At 42.8% G+C, this 17,378-nt stretch overlaps 1 protein-coding gene across 6 annotated transcripts in view; it reads right to left on the reverse strand.

Moving 5' to 3' along the window:
* Positions 1 to 17,378, reverse strand: part of MAP4 (microtubule associated protein 4) — a 164,206-nt gene that overhangs the window by 29,993 nt on the left and 116,835 nt on the right. The gene's annotated exons all lie outside the window — the stretch shown is intronic.

Consider the following 17,378-nt stretch of genomic DNA (forward strand, 5'->3'; position numbering starts at 1 on the left):
CACTTAACATTAGAACAGCAGAACAATGTAGGTTGAAGGGCTGTCTGGAGGTCATTTAACCCAATCCCCAACTTTAATTATATCAGATTGTTTGGGGGGTTTTCAACCGTATTCTGAGTATCTCCAAGGATGAAAATTCCATATACTGGGGCTTCTCCTACAATATTTGATTAGTCTCCTGAGGAGGGGAGGAGGAAGGGATGGAGGAGGAATCACAATTCACAAATTCCTGGCACAACATGTTTTACAGCTTCACTGTAAATTGCTCACAGGTCACCCAGCATCGTTTGCTTTCATCTGCTGCTGCTATTTTTGTTTGATGACCCATATTCCAATACTGGAAAAACCGAATAGTATTCTCTCGCACAACTTTAATGTCATTGACAACTTTACAGACAGTAATCACAACCAACTCCAAGTCCTCTCTCTTCAAAGCTAAAGAGTCTTGGTTCATTTGGCCATTTCCCAGATTAACTTCTCTCATATGATGCCTTTATTTATCATACTTTTAATTCAATTACAACCTTTTTGAGGCAGAGGACAACATGCAGATTTACCCACTGTATTAAGAAGACATGTGCATCATGGATTTATAAATGGATATATTTTTTCCTAGTTTGTTCTCCCTTTCTGAACTCCAAGAATTCCATTTGCTGAAGTAAAGCCACACAAAAGCATCCTTATGACATTCGCATCCTATAACATCCTTGCAACAATGGCATTATTGCTCCTCATCCAAAAAGAGAGAAACAAACCCATCAGGGTTACAGCTCGTGTGAGGTGTCGCTGAGCTGGAACCCGAGAAGAGAGCAAACACAGACCTTCAGTCTTTCAGATGCCTTTGCTATTCGTTTTGCTGGAACAGCTCTCATGAAAGCTGTTACTGTGTGTGAAAAAACAGGCACTAAATCTGAAAAGCTTTACTGTTCGCCATTCCTTCCCTGAAGTAGTAAAATTAGGAAAAAGCACTTACAGAAACATACCTGTGAGCACCTTTTTAAACTTAAATCACATTATTGTGTTGTTTTATAAATCAGGGAACACAGAATAAAAGCTTATGTACATGTGCTTCTCAAATATCATCCAGTACCATATGCAAGAATAAGCATTTAAAAAAATTCATTCTTCATGTCAAAAGGAGCAGGTGAAGACCCCACAATAACATATCTTAGGCTCATCTCAAAAGGCCAAAAGCATACAAGTATCTCTGTTTTCTGGTGCGGTAGTAAGTGAAAGCTAAAGTGAAGATAAAGGACAGCAGTAACTACATACTGCACATCAGGAAGTGTTTTAATAATGTTACATCTTGTTTTCCTTTCTCCCCTTTATTGACTAGCTAAATGAATATTTCACTGGGTACTGAGACTGTATCATAGACTCATGTATCATAGAATGGTCTGGGTTAGAAGGGACCTTAAAGCTCACTCAGTTCCACCCCCCTGCCACGGGCAGGGGCACCTTCCACTAGACCAGGTTGCTCCAAGCCCCTGTGTCCAGCCTGGCCTTAAACACTGCCAGGGATGGGGCAGCCACAGCTTCTCTGGGCAACCTGTGCCAGGGCCTCACCACCCTCACAGGGAAGAACTTCTGCCTCAGATCCCATCTCAATCTCCCCTCTCTCAGTTTAAAGCCATTCCCCCTTGTCCTGTCCCTACCTGCCCTTGTCAAAAGCCCCTCTCCAGCTTTCTTACTGACCCCTTTAGGCCCTGGAAGCTGCTCCTTAAGGCCTCCCTGGAGCCTTCCCTTCTCCAGGCTGAACAAGCCCAGCTCTCTCAGCCTGTCTCCATAGCAGAGCTGCTCCAGTGCTTGGAACATCTTGGTGGCCTCCTCTGGACTTGTTCCAACAGCTCCACATCCTTCTTGTATCACTTCAGTCCTCTCATCTCCTCCCTGTCCTGATTAGCAAGGTATTAGTTCCCACTGCATGGGGTCTGTATTTCACCTGCGCTGACCCTAGTCACTGATCCAGGCTCATTTACATGTTTGAAAATGGAAGGAGACTGGCAGCTGCATCCAAACGTGCATGTGAATGAGGTCAGGCGCTCATCTTCCATATCCCTAGCAAGGGATATTTATCAGGCTAAGCTGAACTAAAACATTATTCAATGGAACAGCTCCGTAATTCTCATAGGGATTACAGTCATCAACTGAAAATCCATTAAGAGAAATAGATTAAGCAATGAGGCAATGACCATCTTTACTCTCCCTCTTTAAACACAAACAACCTTAGAAACAAAACCAGACGGTGTTAAATGCCTCTTTTGCCAGAAATGCTGCAGAGAGGCATAAACTCGCTCTCGTTTATCCATCATTACCCAGAAGGAACAACTTCTTCACAAAAATCACCAAAGATGCCTTTTTGTTTAAGGCTCTTTTAAGACAAAGTATTCACAAATACAATAAATCTCAGTTTAAGCAGAAATACAGCCCTTACGTGCTTTCCCCTCTTCAGAAAAGGCTAAATGAAATGTCTCCTGCTTGACCCAAATACTGAATAGCTAAGGGGATTTTTTATGCCCCAAACGCAACTCAATCAATGTGTACATTTTGACTTGTTATCAAGAACTGAAAAAAACATCGTATGCCCTCTTTGCCCCCATCTTGTAAACCTAGGCTGATTTGTTCAGACTCTATTTGTCATCCAGGAAGGAAACCCTGAATCAGAACTTATTCTTCTAGAACGACCCAAACTACTTGCCATGTTTACCTAACATGGCATGAACTGAAATCAAACAGCTATTTAGAGTAATTAACATACTCCATTTGGCTGTAATACTGTGCTAAAAATTTGATGCTGGATATAAAAAGAGCTAGCAAACTCATGAGCTTTTCCTTTTTCACTGACAAAAGTAGAAGCACATTCATAAAAACAACAAAAAGCTCTATTTCCCATCAGTGCCTCTGACAAAGCAAGACACACAAGCACACCTCCCAGTCAAACCAAAACCAGGAGCAAACCCACAGCATTAACTGAAGCCGTCTTAGAATGGCTATTGAGTGGGGGTGCAGTGAAGAAACACTGCCTGAAGTCCTATTTAAGTCTGTTCCTAAGGCTGGTCTGAACACTGATGAAGCTTCAGAGCATTTTCAGGTGGCTGGACAAGCTTGAATACTGCTTGAGCCAGGTGACACCCAGGGTATTTTCAATATCTGAAGGGGTAAAACTGCTATACCGTACTGTTCAAAATGCAAAATAATTACAATCACAATCCTGCCTCTGAACACTTAAGCATTAAGATATTACCAATGATCCAACTAATCCACCGTCAAATTCTTGCCTATCATCTGATACCAACAATTAGCCACACAGAAGCTGGTCTGAGCAGTCTTTCTAACCGTTCTATCAGCTCATGTATCAATGGGCTTGGACATGAAGCACGACATTTTATACACATTCAGACTATTCAGCATACCTTGAAGATCCACCAGTAGAAATTCCTGTTAAGTCCTTCCACCCTTGACACCTCAAGCTTGCAACATGAGTTTCCAGGGATGAGAAGCACATGGCCATAAACAACATCCCTGCACAAGATCAGCATGCACTGCCCTCCACCTGTCTTCTGTTCCTAACACGTCTCCTTGCTCTTCTCATCTCCCTCCCCAGAGAAAGGGGGAGAGGCAAGCTCCGGTGTTTGCTGTGAACCGTTGTTTTGAAGGCCATGTCCCTTGGACAGTCAGTTTTTGCAAAAGCTCAGTGGGTGTTACAGAACAGGGAACCCACCTATTTATGCAATGATTACAACACTTTCAACATCAATTTTAAACACTCAGTAGAAGCCCGATTTCATTTGGCGAGGAACCTTGTTAGCAGGTCACCATCCACACCACTAACATTACCTGAACGAGTATTACCAGCTCATTATGAGGTAGCTGGGCTGGTATTTCCTAATCCCATAATTAACTTCAATCTGTGTAAACCTGAGGCCATAGGTTATCATAGTCTAACATAATCATGTTACAAGTCTTGGATTCTGTATTTACCTGAACCACAAAGTATTCTGCTGAAAAAAACCAAAACCCTGCAGGAGATTCAGAAGTTACAGCAGATTGCACACCTTGCTTATGGACTTATAAAGAAATAAGAGTCAGAAAACCAAGACAATTTTCATGATGCATACACTGAAGTGCTGAGGGTCAGGGAGGTGATGGTCCCAGCTGAGCACTGTCCAGCAGAGCCTGGATTTCCTCATGTTTCAGAGCAGAAAATGTTTCAAGTTGGATGAAATTCATAAAATGAGAAAAGGCAGAAGGTGAAGGCAGTGGTGAATGACATCGCTTATCTAAGGGATACCACTGGAGGGGACATATTAGGTACGTGGAATAAATCACACAACAGCTTATGCACAACAGGAACATGAATCAAATCTATTGTTCAGTGCAAGAAACAACGTGATCGCTTGTTTTGGCAAGGATCTGCAGCAATTGCTGATAAAATAAGGGACCAGAATAAGTTCTGCAGCTCCGCTCTGATCAGGATTAATATTCAGCCAGGATCTCCTCACTTACAGTACCTGTCGTATGAGAAAGAACTGAACAGGTGTGCCTTTTGGACAATTTTCAGAATAAAATTAAACCAAACGTGCCACCATACTAACACCCAATTATCTGCAAGGAAGAAATATTTTATATACGATTGTAGGTTACCTTCAAATAAAAAATCTCCCAGAGTAGCAGGTGTTCAGCAAAAACACCCACCACCCTGGGCAGACAGGACCAAGAAAACCTACTTCTGGCAGAAATTGAGAGAGATGCCATTCAAATGATTAGAATCAGGCTGGCCAATTCTTTCACGAGTTTTTAGGATGAAAAAAGGGTTCAAGAGGCAAAAGTTCCCCCAAACATAACTGCTAAGCTCAGAATGAGCAGACAGAATAGGCAGAAAAACAGAGGAATTAACAAAGAGAAGCAAAAACCCATTTTGGACACATCGCCCTGTGCTTGGAGACCTGCACAGAGAACGCCATGACTGAAGCAGGGGAAGTTGATAAGGATATGCATGGGTAATTTATACCGTGACTAAAATGCAAAGGACAGATTTAGAATCAGTTCCATACTTACAGCCAAAGCTGCTTGTGTGCCTGAGTTACTTTTAGTACAACCGCCTCTTCTGCTTATTAACAGGGGAGAGGAAGCAAAAGCTCGTCACAGAGTTTGAAAGCATCCTACACCTGAGGAATTTTTGTCTGTTTTCCATTCCAAAAATTCTTTCTACCCTACATATATATCAAGCAAAGAGCACATTTAATAGTCTACTGCTATTTCTTCCAAGAGAGAATAAAACCAGAGCTTGTTTCTTACCAACACAGTATCACAAAACCACCCTGACCCAATCAGCTGGCAATTTTGAAGAGAGTAAAAAAGCAGTTACAACTATATTCTTGTCCCAGTTATTACCATATCAGTTCACACCCAGACCTATGGACCTGATCTTAAAGGTCTTTTCCAACCTAGCTGATTCTATGCTTGTACGGTTCTAAGGAAGATAAACCAGCTTTTAAAATAAAGATTGTGAGAGAGCAAAATTTTAGACTTAGATGCTGATAAAAAAGCATTTGGCAATACGAATTAGCCATCTGCAGAAACCAACCCAGCCAGATGACTGCAAGCATTCCTATCTTTCAGTGACCTTTACATCCCTGATGCTCAGCCCCTCTGGGAAAAACATGTCAATCCACTTTAGATTATGTTTTAAATGTCTTTTTTTGTGATTTAAAGACTCTAGGTATCTGTGTTTTAAAATGGCTGCATCTCAAGCTTGACCAAATTTGCTGGCCTAGCCAAACCTGATTTCCTAGTTGTCCAAATATTAACCTCTTTCCTAGTTCACCTTGTTACAAATAAATGTCAGTTGCAGAGCACATGTCTGCAAGCCCCACCACCACAGAAATTCTGATACGAGAGGTGTGCACAAACCATAGAATAATAGAATCCTACAATGGTTTGGGTTGGAAGGCACCTGAAAGACCATGCAATTTCAACCCACCTGCCGTGGTCAAGGACACCTTCCACTAGACCAGGTTGCTCAAAACCCCATCCAAACTGGTCTTACAGCCAAATACAGTACCTTTTCTTTCCCTGTTAGTACAGGTAATCATAGATCTGCATGGGTCCTACTTGCACCCAAGCAAACACACCTTCAGGCATTCCCTCCACTGCACTTGCAGCCAGGAGCTCACTGGACCGCTTCAGTGACTATCAACAGGACAGCTGATGGCTCCTGCCTGCACAAAAGGATTTGACATCTCTGTTCAGGCTCTAAAGGCCCAATGTCTGCCACCAAAACTAACACTACTTCATCTCAAAATTGCCAGAGTTCTTTAAAATCTGTATGCCAAGCAGACCATGAGGAACAAGGTAACACCAAGATAAGAGAAAGGGAAGAAGGCAAGACATATCAGCACTTAGGAGAGGGGAGGTTTGCATTGCCAAAACCTTGTTCCGTGGATCTCTGACCATGAGTCTTGGAAATAGAAGCATTTTAGAGGAATTATTAGAAAAGTAAGGCTCTAATTAGACACAGAACATGATTCTGTTGCAAGTCATCACTGACAGCTGGAAGGATGGGTGATGAGAGCCCTGCATGAGCTGCGATAAGACCCGACGCACTGACCATTGGGTGTCACTAACACACTGCAAAAACAGTGTTATCGCAGCACACCACCTTGGTTAGAGACTGCCTTTCCCTGCTCATTCCTTTGGAGAGCTCAGCTTCTCAACCCAAACACAGCCTCTTTTGGAGCTCTACCTGAAGGATGCATCCCTCTACACACCTGTCTGTCACTACCTCCTTTCACACTGGGGTGTTACAATTTCAAGTTTTATATTAGTTCACTAAAGGTTCAGCAAAGCAGCTGGATAGAAAACAACTCCTCAGATGCAAAAATTCCCACACAAGTCTTTTGTCTTTATTCCCTGACACATTTTCTTTCCTCTTCCCATTCAAAGCTTTCATTAAAGCAGGCTACAAACAAAGCACACAGACCATCCTCGCACTCGAAATCCAGGGGAAAAGAGGCACATTTATTGCTGACTGGAACTGGCAAGAGGGACAGAGATGTCGTTCCAGGCTGGAGAACAAAGATTAACAACTCTTCTCACAGATTTTAAATCCGGGAAGCCTGACCTCATACATCACAACACTACCGAAACAACAGAACACTACAAAATAAAACAAGCTGCTATTGACACTTAGCAATGGGAACGGCTCCGCTGTAACTGAGGTTTTGGGAGAGAGGGGACCAAAAGTAATAGGGAAATTTCACTTTGAATTTCTGCACTGGAACAATTAGGAAGAGCTTAACTACATGAATTGCTCCACCCATTTACTCTTGCTAGCCCCTTCAAACACAAATTCTAAAAGGTGCTGAAAGCTTAATGGAAAAGCCCAATTCACAGATCTTTTTGATGCAGACTGAAAGGTTTTAACTCGTGTTAACGCCCTTGATCTAGCCATACAGCCTGCAAATCAGAAGGGTACCTTTGCTCGCAAGAGGGAGTGGCAAGAAGGACCTATGTGGACCACTGTGGATGCTACAGATTTTAAAATGTGTTAGGTTTAGGATCCCAGCAAGCAATTAATAGCCAGTGCTGCAACAGAATCAGCCAGGCAATTATTTTTTTTACATTTCCCCTCCATTTTCATCCTTCCCAAAATACATCCTTTGTTCTAACTATCAGAACACGAATAATGTTGGTCTTTTCAGGTGTGCCGAGCCACCCACCCTCTGCCTGCAGCCTGTAAAGTCATTTAGGTGCTTCCTAGCTACTGTCTGCTCACTCTCCGGGGAGGTAAAAATTAGCAACATACCATCACGTGGTAAATCTCCTTGCTTGGGAGATGGAGAGCTCTGCACATTGCTGACCTCAATTTCTTTTCTTTCCAGTGGAGCAGTTTTGCTGGATTCCATCTCATTGCATTTGCTTTTCGGAGACTCAAGCCCAGCAGCTCCATCAGCGGCATTTCTCTTCTCCTTCTTCACCGCCACCTCCTCCTCCCTCTCTTTGTCCTGGCTGCTGATTTCAGGGATTTGCTCCAGCTTGCTGTGATACAAGCTCGGGCTGCCCAGCTCTTTCTTTACTGAGTTGTTGCTGCTGTTCCACTCCTCTCGCTTCTTGGCAGCCGGCTCCTCTGCCGGGAGGGCCTGATGCTCCTTCACCACCAGGCTGGGCAGCCCTGCACAACTCTGCTCGGCACCCAAGCTGCAGACAGATGTTTGCTCTTCTGACACGGTCATTGACCTTTTCATTGGAGCGGCCGGCTTTCTGGCTGTGGGGCTCGAGCACTGGGTCAGGCTGCTATTAGGAGAGAGCAGACCAGTAGCGACGTCTTCTCTAAGCACCGGCTCAGGGTATTTATCGGCCAGGTTAAGGGTTAGGGGCACGGACAAGTGAGAGGACTCTGACATTGCACGCCTCATTGCCTTCCTTTGGTGGGCAGCCCTGTTCAGAAAATTGCCATCGTCTGCACAGCTCAGCTTGTCTTCCATCTCTTCCTCCATTTCAGTGGTATTATTAAAGTAACTACTTTTGGAGTCATCTTGTGCAAGCTCTACAGTGGTAGTTGGAGGTTCTGGCTTAGATACTGTTGAGGAAGAAGAAAATCCACTCTGCACATAGTTGTCATTAACCACCCCAATTACACAATAGCTGGGGGCTCCATCTTTCTTCACGGTTGCTTCTTTAGACCCGGAATCGTTAGGCAGGATAGGATGGAAATTTGGATTCCAGACGCTGATTTCCTGCTCCTTCATGTATTTGCTGGGATCACTCTCCGACACTGACACACTGGGCAGGTTTGGGTCTGGCTGGCATTTGCTCTCCATTCCAGCCTTACTGACAGCTTTCTCCTGATCGGTGATGGCTTCATTTTTACCCAGCCCAGGACCAGGTTTTTCAGCTCCTGCCTGTCCCACATGAAAATCTGTAGTTTTAGGGTTTGCGAAGTTGCCTTCAGCAGAAGGAAACGTTTCCGAAATCAAAGACCAGCTCTCAAGGTGACCTGCAGCTGCCTGATATTTTTTGCCTTGCACATCAATTTCTCTTTTGTCTTTCTGAGCTATTTTTAGCTCTTTGTCTAGTTTTCCTTCAAAGAAGCAGAGCTTGTCCTCATCGGTGAAACCGGCGTTCTTAACGAGCCCATCCTTAATCGGTCCTGAGTTCACATTCAAGCCAATCTCATTCAGCTTCCCCTCAGTCCTCTGCCATTCGAATTCAGTTTTGCCGAAGTCTTTCGGGGACTCCATGCAGTGGAAGGCTTCCGAGAAGCTTTCCGTGTTCTTGCCTTTACACAGCTGGCTGTATTCGGAGAGTGATGTGGGCTGCTTGTTGGAGAGAGACATTTCCGAGTGCTTTGCTTCCTCCCGCGGCTGTAACACCAGCTCGGAGTGAGCCGAGCTCGCAGGCTGCTGGCGCCGGTGACGACACACCATGCCCCCTGTATTCATGACAAACCTCCTTCCTCCCCACCCCCTGCCTGCTGCACGCCTTCATTTAGTGGATTCAGCCACTACTTCAAATGGAAATGTCAGGTTTTATCCTTTTGTAAAAAATGAAGAGGAATAAATACACTCCTGTAACAGAAATTCCCATCTCTGGCTCCTCTCAGGGAAGTGACATTTCTGTGAGCAGCATCTCTTAGGTTGTTACACATTTTGGGAAATATTGGCATCTCCTTTTTCTGTCAAACTGTATTATGATCAGTACATTTATAACTACTAATTCCCGCTGATCAACCTCCCTCTGAAGAAGACTTAGGACCCGAGGTCAGCAATTTTCCTCCCCTTAAGAAAAAACAAAGCACAAACCCCCAAAACAAACCCAGCCTCAAACAGCACAGAGCAGAATGACCTCTTTCAGAACACGGGCTTTGTTTTCGGTGAATTTTAATATATTCTTTTGGAGTCAACAGTGATCACAAGCATTGCTGTAATGAGGATTTCACAATTCAGAAACCGTATATAAGCCAGTGGACAAAGCTGAAAAGGATGAAATGGGATGGATGGATCAGGAGGGGGTCTGTAGTCTTAAATATTGTAGATCTTATTTTTAATTACATTTTTTAAAATGTGAACATATCTTACTGTATTTTTGAGCTGCATTTTTTTCTGTTGCACTTAATTTACACCTAGCATTTCACATCTTGCATTGATCTATTCAAAACGAGTCTCAACATATATACAGTGCACTATCAGCCATCCTGTGAAACCTCCATATCCAACAGCTTTGACAAAGCTTTTCTAACAGTGATCTTGAGCTGGACACCGTTTCCCTGGTTAAACTACCAGAGAGGGCTGAAGATTGCTTTAGCCACTCAGCCACCAGTCTGTGCATTGCTACCACTGCACTAGCACCAAACTGCAGAGTCATCTATTTTTAACTTAAGTGCCTGGTATCGATTAATCCTTGACTAAGCCAAATTTTCTTCTCTGAACCAGGGTTACAATACTTTACAGCCATCGACCATTACAGACATCAATAGACCCCAGTCTGGGAAAAAATTTTGTCCTTAAGGCTGATGCAGTGAAAGGACACCCTGTTACAGTTTAACAGAGCATAAATGTATTTTTACACCCAGAGACTGCAAGCTACACTACGCCCCCTGAATTTAACCTGCTGCTGAGAAATGTTACAATCCACACATTTATCTACTTGTATTTAAGCTCTGGATTTAAGACACTGCTATATTTAAAAACAATGACTAAGGAACTGTAAGTTTCATGAATCTTTCATGACACCCTCTAATTAACCAGAATAGTTCCACCCACAAGCTTCACTTCTCAAAAGGCCTCAACAATTTTTCTGTACTTTAAAATATTCATAGGTGTCTTGCTAGTGAAAAATGGGACCCTAGCTCAAGGCTTTCATTTTCTCCTACAATGATGTAGGACTAATGTTTGCAAGCACTTGTTCACTCTAGAAGTATTTAGTCTTCTCCTCAAAATGGCAGACCTTGAAGTCATCTAATTCCGTGTAATTACTGCTATTCTTTTATTGCTCGGTCAATTCCAAAGCAAGATTTTTGCTGTAAATCCATTACAGATCACTTAATGCACTTCCCCAGGAGCCAGGTTAAGTTTGTAAAGCTACTTGAAACTACCTAGTAGGGTTTTATTTGATTTTTTTTTTTTTTTTTAAGCAAGCAGCTACCATTTATAACAGAAGAGAGAACACTCATTGATTTAGGGCTGGTACTTCAGAGCCCAGTATCACAGAGGAGATTTGCATCACTGGGAAGAAAAGTCTGACTCATTATGTCAATATACAGCCAGTAACAACCAACACTGCTCCTTTATTTAATAATCTTTTTTTAATGTAGGAAATGAACCATATTCAATACCTGGGATACTCAGAGGCAGGAGAATGTTTAGCTATGAAAAATCTCTAAAATCATCTAATATTTAATCTCTCAGGACATTAACGGAGGTAATGCAGAGTTCATGTTCCGAGAGCTTTTCGACAGCTTCATCCTGCCCACAACATGTTGTTTAAAGATACTCATTCTCAGTTCCAGTGCCCTCGCCTCTACCTTCTACCAAACACATTTTTTAATTTAAATTTACTAATATTCTGCTTCTGCAGCTATGCCACAGTGGTTGTACCAATTATCAGCAAGACCAGAAATCACCACTCGAGACATGACCAGCAGTCCTCACACTGGAGCTTTGGTCCCAGTTTTTCCTTTAGATTCTTAGAAACCTTGCATTTTCTGAAGAATTCTAAGAGAAACTAGTCAATGAAGATAAGCTGAAAAGGGTGGGAGGATGCTCAGAAAACAAAGAGTTGGACAGATTTTGAAAAACAGCTCAAATAAGGAAGGGCAAATGCTACAGAGGAGCTGGGATCCTGAAAGGAAGCCCATTCACTGCTTTTACCCTTGGTTCAACCTTAAGGAAGATTTCATACTCTTCAAATATCAAACCTGGGGTTTCACAATCCTTTTGGCTCTCCATCATCCTTTTTCCTTTTTTGTTTTGTTTTGTTTGAGAATGGGTCAGACAATGGCAGTGAAATAGCTGCAAGCTCTTGCAAGTCAGACCCTGGTCCAGCTTCTGGATGCAGAGATTCACCCGCTACCTGGAGGTTCTCAGAACCTTCCAGTGGTGAGATAGCAGCCTGTTTCACAAGGAGGAAGGTTCTATTTTGCCTGTTAATATCCTCTTACCATCTTTAAATCCTCTCTTTTTTTTCAGGTACAGTTGGCACAAATAAGCCTGTCAGGGAAGAGGAGCACATACAGCACGTATTTCATTACCAATATTAAACACATCTGTAATAATTTATCTGAGCTGCTTAGATATATTTTGATGCTTATACTGTTTCTCTGAACACGAGCATTTTCCAAGGGGAAGAATCCCTGCCTGCTTCACTGGGCTTCACCAGGTAACACACGGCTGCCCAGGCTGAGACAGTGCCAATACCCAGAGCAGGCGAAGATCACTACATCAACACGTCACGACTTAATACCCAATCTGCAAGCTTCCAGCCTCAGCAGATGAATCAGCCTACTGCTTCTATTTTTGCTTCATTCCCGAAGCTATTACTTATCCCTTCTAATGCCTTTGCTTCTTTTTTTTTTTTTTTTTAATCTAACACAATCGTTTCTGTGCAGTCCTTTGCACTGGTTTCTAAGGCAACATCACTTTCCAGGATGATGAGCTACTCCTTGCCAGCAACGCCAACTAACGGGATCTTTCATTAGAATCTTATCACCAACCACCGTCAGTGATCAGACTGACCAGAACAATCAAGGACACAGTCTATAAAAACCAAAAACATAAAACTGCAATTTACACTCTCATTCGCCTGTATGCTCACACACACACACATACATGTTGTGCTATTTGGTCAAACACTCACTGCATGTAAAACAAGCAGCAATACATGAAGCCTGAAGTATGACCCTACCCATTGAACCTGTACGCTGCTTTTCTATTCACAGCCTGGAAGAAGCCAGGTGAAAGGATAAAAAGGTGAACTGGAATATTTAGTGTTCTGGTCATTGTAACTTTGCACTACAAGCTTAACATTTGAAAGGTGTGAAGCTGTACAATACATAAACACAGCTTCATGTTTTATAGGACAGGACGTTTGCAGATCAAATCCTGTGTACTTTAAAAATCCTACTGATCATAGAATCACACAACTATAGACTGGTTTGGGTTAGAAGGGATCTTAAAGCTCATCTGGTTCCAACTCCCCTGCCATGGGGAGGGACACCTTCCACTAGACCAGGTTGCTCAAGGTCCCATCCAGCCTGGCCTTGAGCACTGCCAGAGATTGGAAAATCAATCAAAACCAGAATCAGAACTCACTCAAGAGTGTTTCCAACTCAGAATATTACCAGTATTTGGTTATCGCAGGTGTATTTGATAGCGGAAACAGAAAAAAGTGAGGTCAACTGATACAGAAGCAACGAACTAGCAATATCAGCCAGGAAAGATGAGCCTTGAAAGTTAAACAGCACTAAGGAAATATGTTCACCATTCTGAACCTGGCAGAATTTACAAACAGGAGTATATTTATTTTTCTCCCAGCTTTTCTTCAAAATAGGAGTGTCAGCAATAGGCAGGAGTATAAAATAAAGGAAGGAAACAAAACTTAGGATGTCATGGCCAAAAACTGTGGGTGCCAGCTTCAAGTGAGAGCTGCTGCATGTGACAGTCCAGCTTGAGATAAAGTCAGTATCAGTGTAACACCCAGTGAAAAACCAACCCAACAAATGTAAAAAGGGCATATGCAGGAAGTTACAGCTGTTTTGAGCAACCCTGAAGAGAACACATTTAGGGCTACACCCTGGTCCAACAGAAGACAAATGGGCCTCTAAACACCCCGTATCTGCAAAAGCATCCTCTAAGCTCATCCCACTCTTAAATGACGGGTAGAACTGATACCTCAACAAAACCTTCTGTTAAAGCAGCAAATACAAAAACACAAGTGCTAAAAAATAGGGGGAAAGCAGATAATAGCAAAGTTCTATTGCTGCTTGATAAATATGTTTAATTCCGACATGAGAACTGGCTAGCAACATTGTTTGGTTTTCACTTCTCTCATAAACCTAACTGGGATAATTAACAGGTCTTAACTAATGAACAAGCTGCTATATGATATTATTCTGACCACTTCACAATTGCTACTAAAGAAGCACTGGTATTATGAGGTACAACTGCCTTTGTGCTGTAATTTCAGGTAAGATGGATGCTGTTAATGACACATCCATATCCTACCCCATTGTGTTCAAATGGCTGATCAGCTCCTAGCAGAGAAACCCAATTACAGTTTGGGGTCCCACAGGAGAATGAAAGACATTGTATGAATGAAAGGTTACCAGGGAAATGCTAAACCAACTTCACATGACGATGACACCAGTATAATGGAAACCAGTCAGGAAAAGAAAATATTTAGAGAAAGGGCTTCATTGTGGCTGCAGAAGAAAAGCAAATACTGTAATTCAGCAGGGATGGTGTTTCTTGCTTTTTGATGTATCTTATTTACACACAAGGGATTTAGGGCTGTCATACTCAGAAATATGTACTGTATTACAGGCAGCAGTGCTGTGCCAACAGGCTGCAATGACAGCTTGTCATCAGGGCAGCTGAAAGGGTGGGTGCTGGAGGGATGCCCACAGCAGGCAACAACAGAGATTGTACTGGAAGCTCTTGACGGAAGAGGGGAAACTAAGCATCAGACAACCACTTCAGCAGGCCCCTCCATTCCATATTTGGGAAAATGATGCAGAAGCAAAACCATATAGACCACAGTGTGGTCATGCAATAAGAGCTTCACTCTGCCAGCACCAAAGCTACAGCAGCATTAAGTACCAGAACATCACTGTAACAGACATATGTGAAGATGGCCCCTTCCTGAACAGCAATGCAGATCAGAACCAGAAGTTACAGAACCCCAAAAACTGAAACTTTTTTTTTTTTTAACAGGATCATCATTAATGACAGATTGGAGAAAGAAAATAATATTTTGAAAGCCTCATTGTTGAAACTGCTGTTACTTTTTTTACAAGGGCCTTTAGGGATAGGACAAAGGGGAATGGCTTTGAACTGACAGAAGGGAAACTGAGATGAGATCTGAGGCAGAAGTTCTTCCATGTGAGGGTGGTGAGGCTCTGGCACAGGGTGCCCAGAGAAGCTGTGGCTGCCCCATCCCTGGCAGTGTTCAAGGCCAGGTTGGACGGGGCTTGGAGCAACCTGGTCTGGTGGAAGGTGTCCCTGCCTGTGGCAGGGGATTGGAACTGGATGAGCTTTAAGGTCCCTTCCAACCCAGACAATTCAAGGATTCTATGAAATACAACTTGAGGAGTAATAGGAAGAGGGATGCTAGCAATAAATCCAAATCAAATGGCTCAATATGGATGACAGAAAACCTTCTAGCATTTCCTCTGTTAACCATTTCTCATCATCAGATCCCCAGCCCCACATCAGCCATGGGCACCTGCTTGGAAGCACAACTTTTAGTACCCTTCTTTTTAGACAGAATTCCCAATTTTAGTTTTAATTCCACACAAGAGGTAGCATAAAGGCTCAGTTGCATTTTAAAGGCTGATAATGTCTCATGTGGTTTGGTTATCATCTCAGCTGCTTCCTGACATTAAAAGGCATAAAATAATTTTCCAGAAGAATCTGGGGCAGTTCTTACAATGGCAACAACAAAAATGAGAAGCTGAAATAAATCCGAAGGATGGATAAAGGATTAAATTCAAATTTCATGAACAGCCCTTACATCCAGCATTTCTTAACTTTAAGCTGCAAAGTCAAAATTAGAAAAAAAAAATTACAGAAGTTTGCAGGCCTAATTTCCAAGAGATACATACAACTTCTGTCAGCGAGACAAATCTGCAGCATCACAGTTGCCATGACTCCCAAGGGGGCTGTATCACAAAGCTCGTACCTATTTTAGCAGAACGCACAGGAGCCGATGCATTTAGGAAAGCCATCCTCTTATTCTAGAATACACAGTGTGAGACATGGGAGCCTGGCTAAAGAGATTTTATTCCCTAAACTTCAGCAGAAGATCCTTCAAAATATCTACATGCATTATTCTGACAGTAGATCACCAGGGGAAAAGTAAATAACGCATATATGGGCGGATAGTAAGTGTTGTAAAGCATGAGCTTCACAGTCCTACCTGACCAATACAGATGCAGTGGTGGCCAAGTTCTGGTGACAGGTAAAAACATAAAACCTTTGAGCAGTCAAACGTTACCTTTACAGAAGGATGAACAGGCACGCAAGGCCTGTACAGTCTATGGCTCCATCAGCTTAGTGAAAATCTGAATTATAATAGTGATCTCCTGGATCCCTTCAGCTCCTTCTCTGTGCAGTAAACAAGCACGTTCATGGTCTGGAATCTCAACACCTTTCCCTTCATCAGCTTCTGGTTTTGACTTGCGTTCAGCTGATGCATGAATTCACTGTTTCATCCTCAGATCCAGCCTCAGGCACTTCCACACCAGTTGTGCCAACTTAGGGATTCAGTTTTGCAACTCACTGAACAGCTGCTTTGTTATGAGTTGGGCCGTGAATGGAAAGAGAGACAAGCCTTGGTAACATATCTGGATGGCAGAGCTAATCTGTTGCCCTGCTTCTCCACACCAACTTTGTCGCTCAGCCCAGATGTTGTGCAGTCACCATCAAGCTGCCCAAGGCAATGCCAGGGGCCAGCTCTGTGGCTAGCACTCCTCAGCAGCATTTGGATTTAAATTGCCAGAGGAACATGTCAACCAACATTTCCAGAACAAGCTCAGTCATTCAAAGCTTCAACATAGATCCAACATTTGTTGAGCCTATGAAGTGCTGAAAGGATGAAATCAACAGACTATCATCAAAGTCCTGTGCAAACTTACAGATGCGAAGTATGAACCAACTTAGATGCTGAAGTACTACTCTGAACCAGGAATCCTTCAACTCCATACATAAGTTACCTGTGCAAAACATTCAGGAGGAACTTTTCCTTTTTTGCATGGATCTGCTACTAAAATTCTGCTCCCTTGAATACAGCAGTTACTGAAGGAAAATGAAGACTTCTGGCAGACAATGGAAAGGCTTTAAAGAAATGTTCGGGGTCTTTTTTAAAGATGCTGCCTTTAGCTTTCCCTTTATTTTGTAGCGTCATGCACCAAAGAGCATCACTTCTGCAGGCACAAGTTCATGCAGAGAACACCACTTCCACTAAAATAGAACTACTTCAGGTTACGCAACACTCATTAAAATTACAAAACCTCTCAAAAACCTGACCAGCATGTTAAGGCGCACTTGAGCTCTACGTTTGTTAAGTTAGTGGCTGCATCATGCAAACTGGCAGCAAGGAACTCCACAGAAACAGAACAGCAACAAACTTGCATGCCTGATGACAAGGCAAAAAACTAAGAG

This window comes from Lathamus discolor, chromosome 2 (genome assembly GCF_037157495.1).
Source record: "Lathamus discolor isolate bLatDis1 chromosome 2, bLatDis1.hap1, whole genome shotgun sequence".
Taxonomy (NCBI): Eukaryota; Metazoa; Chordata; class Aves; order Psittaciformes; family Psittacidae; genus Lathamus; species Lathamus discolor.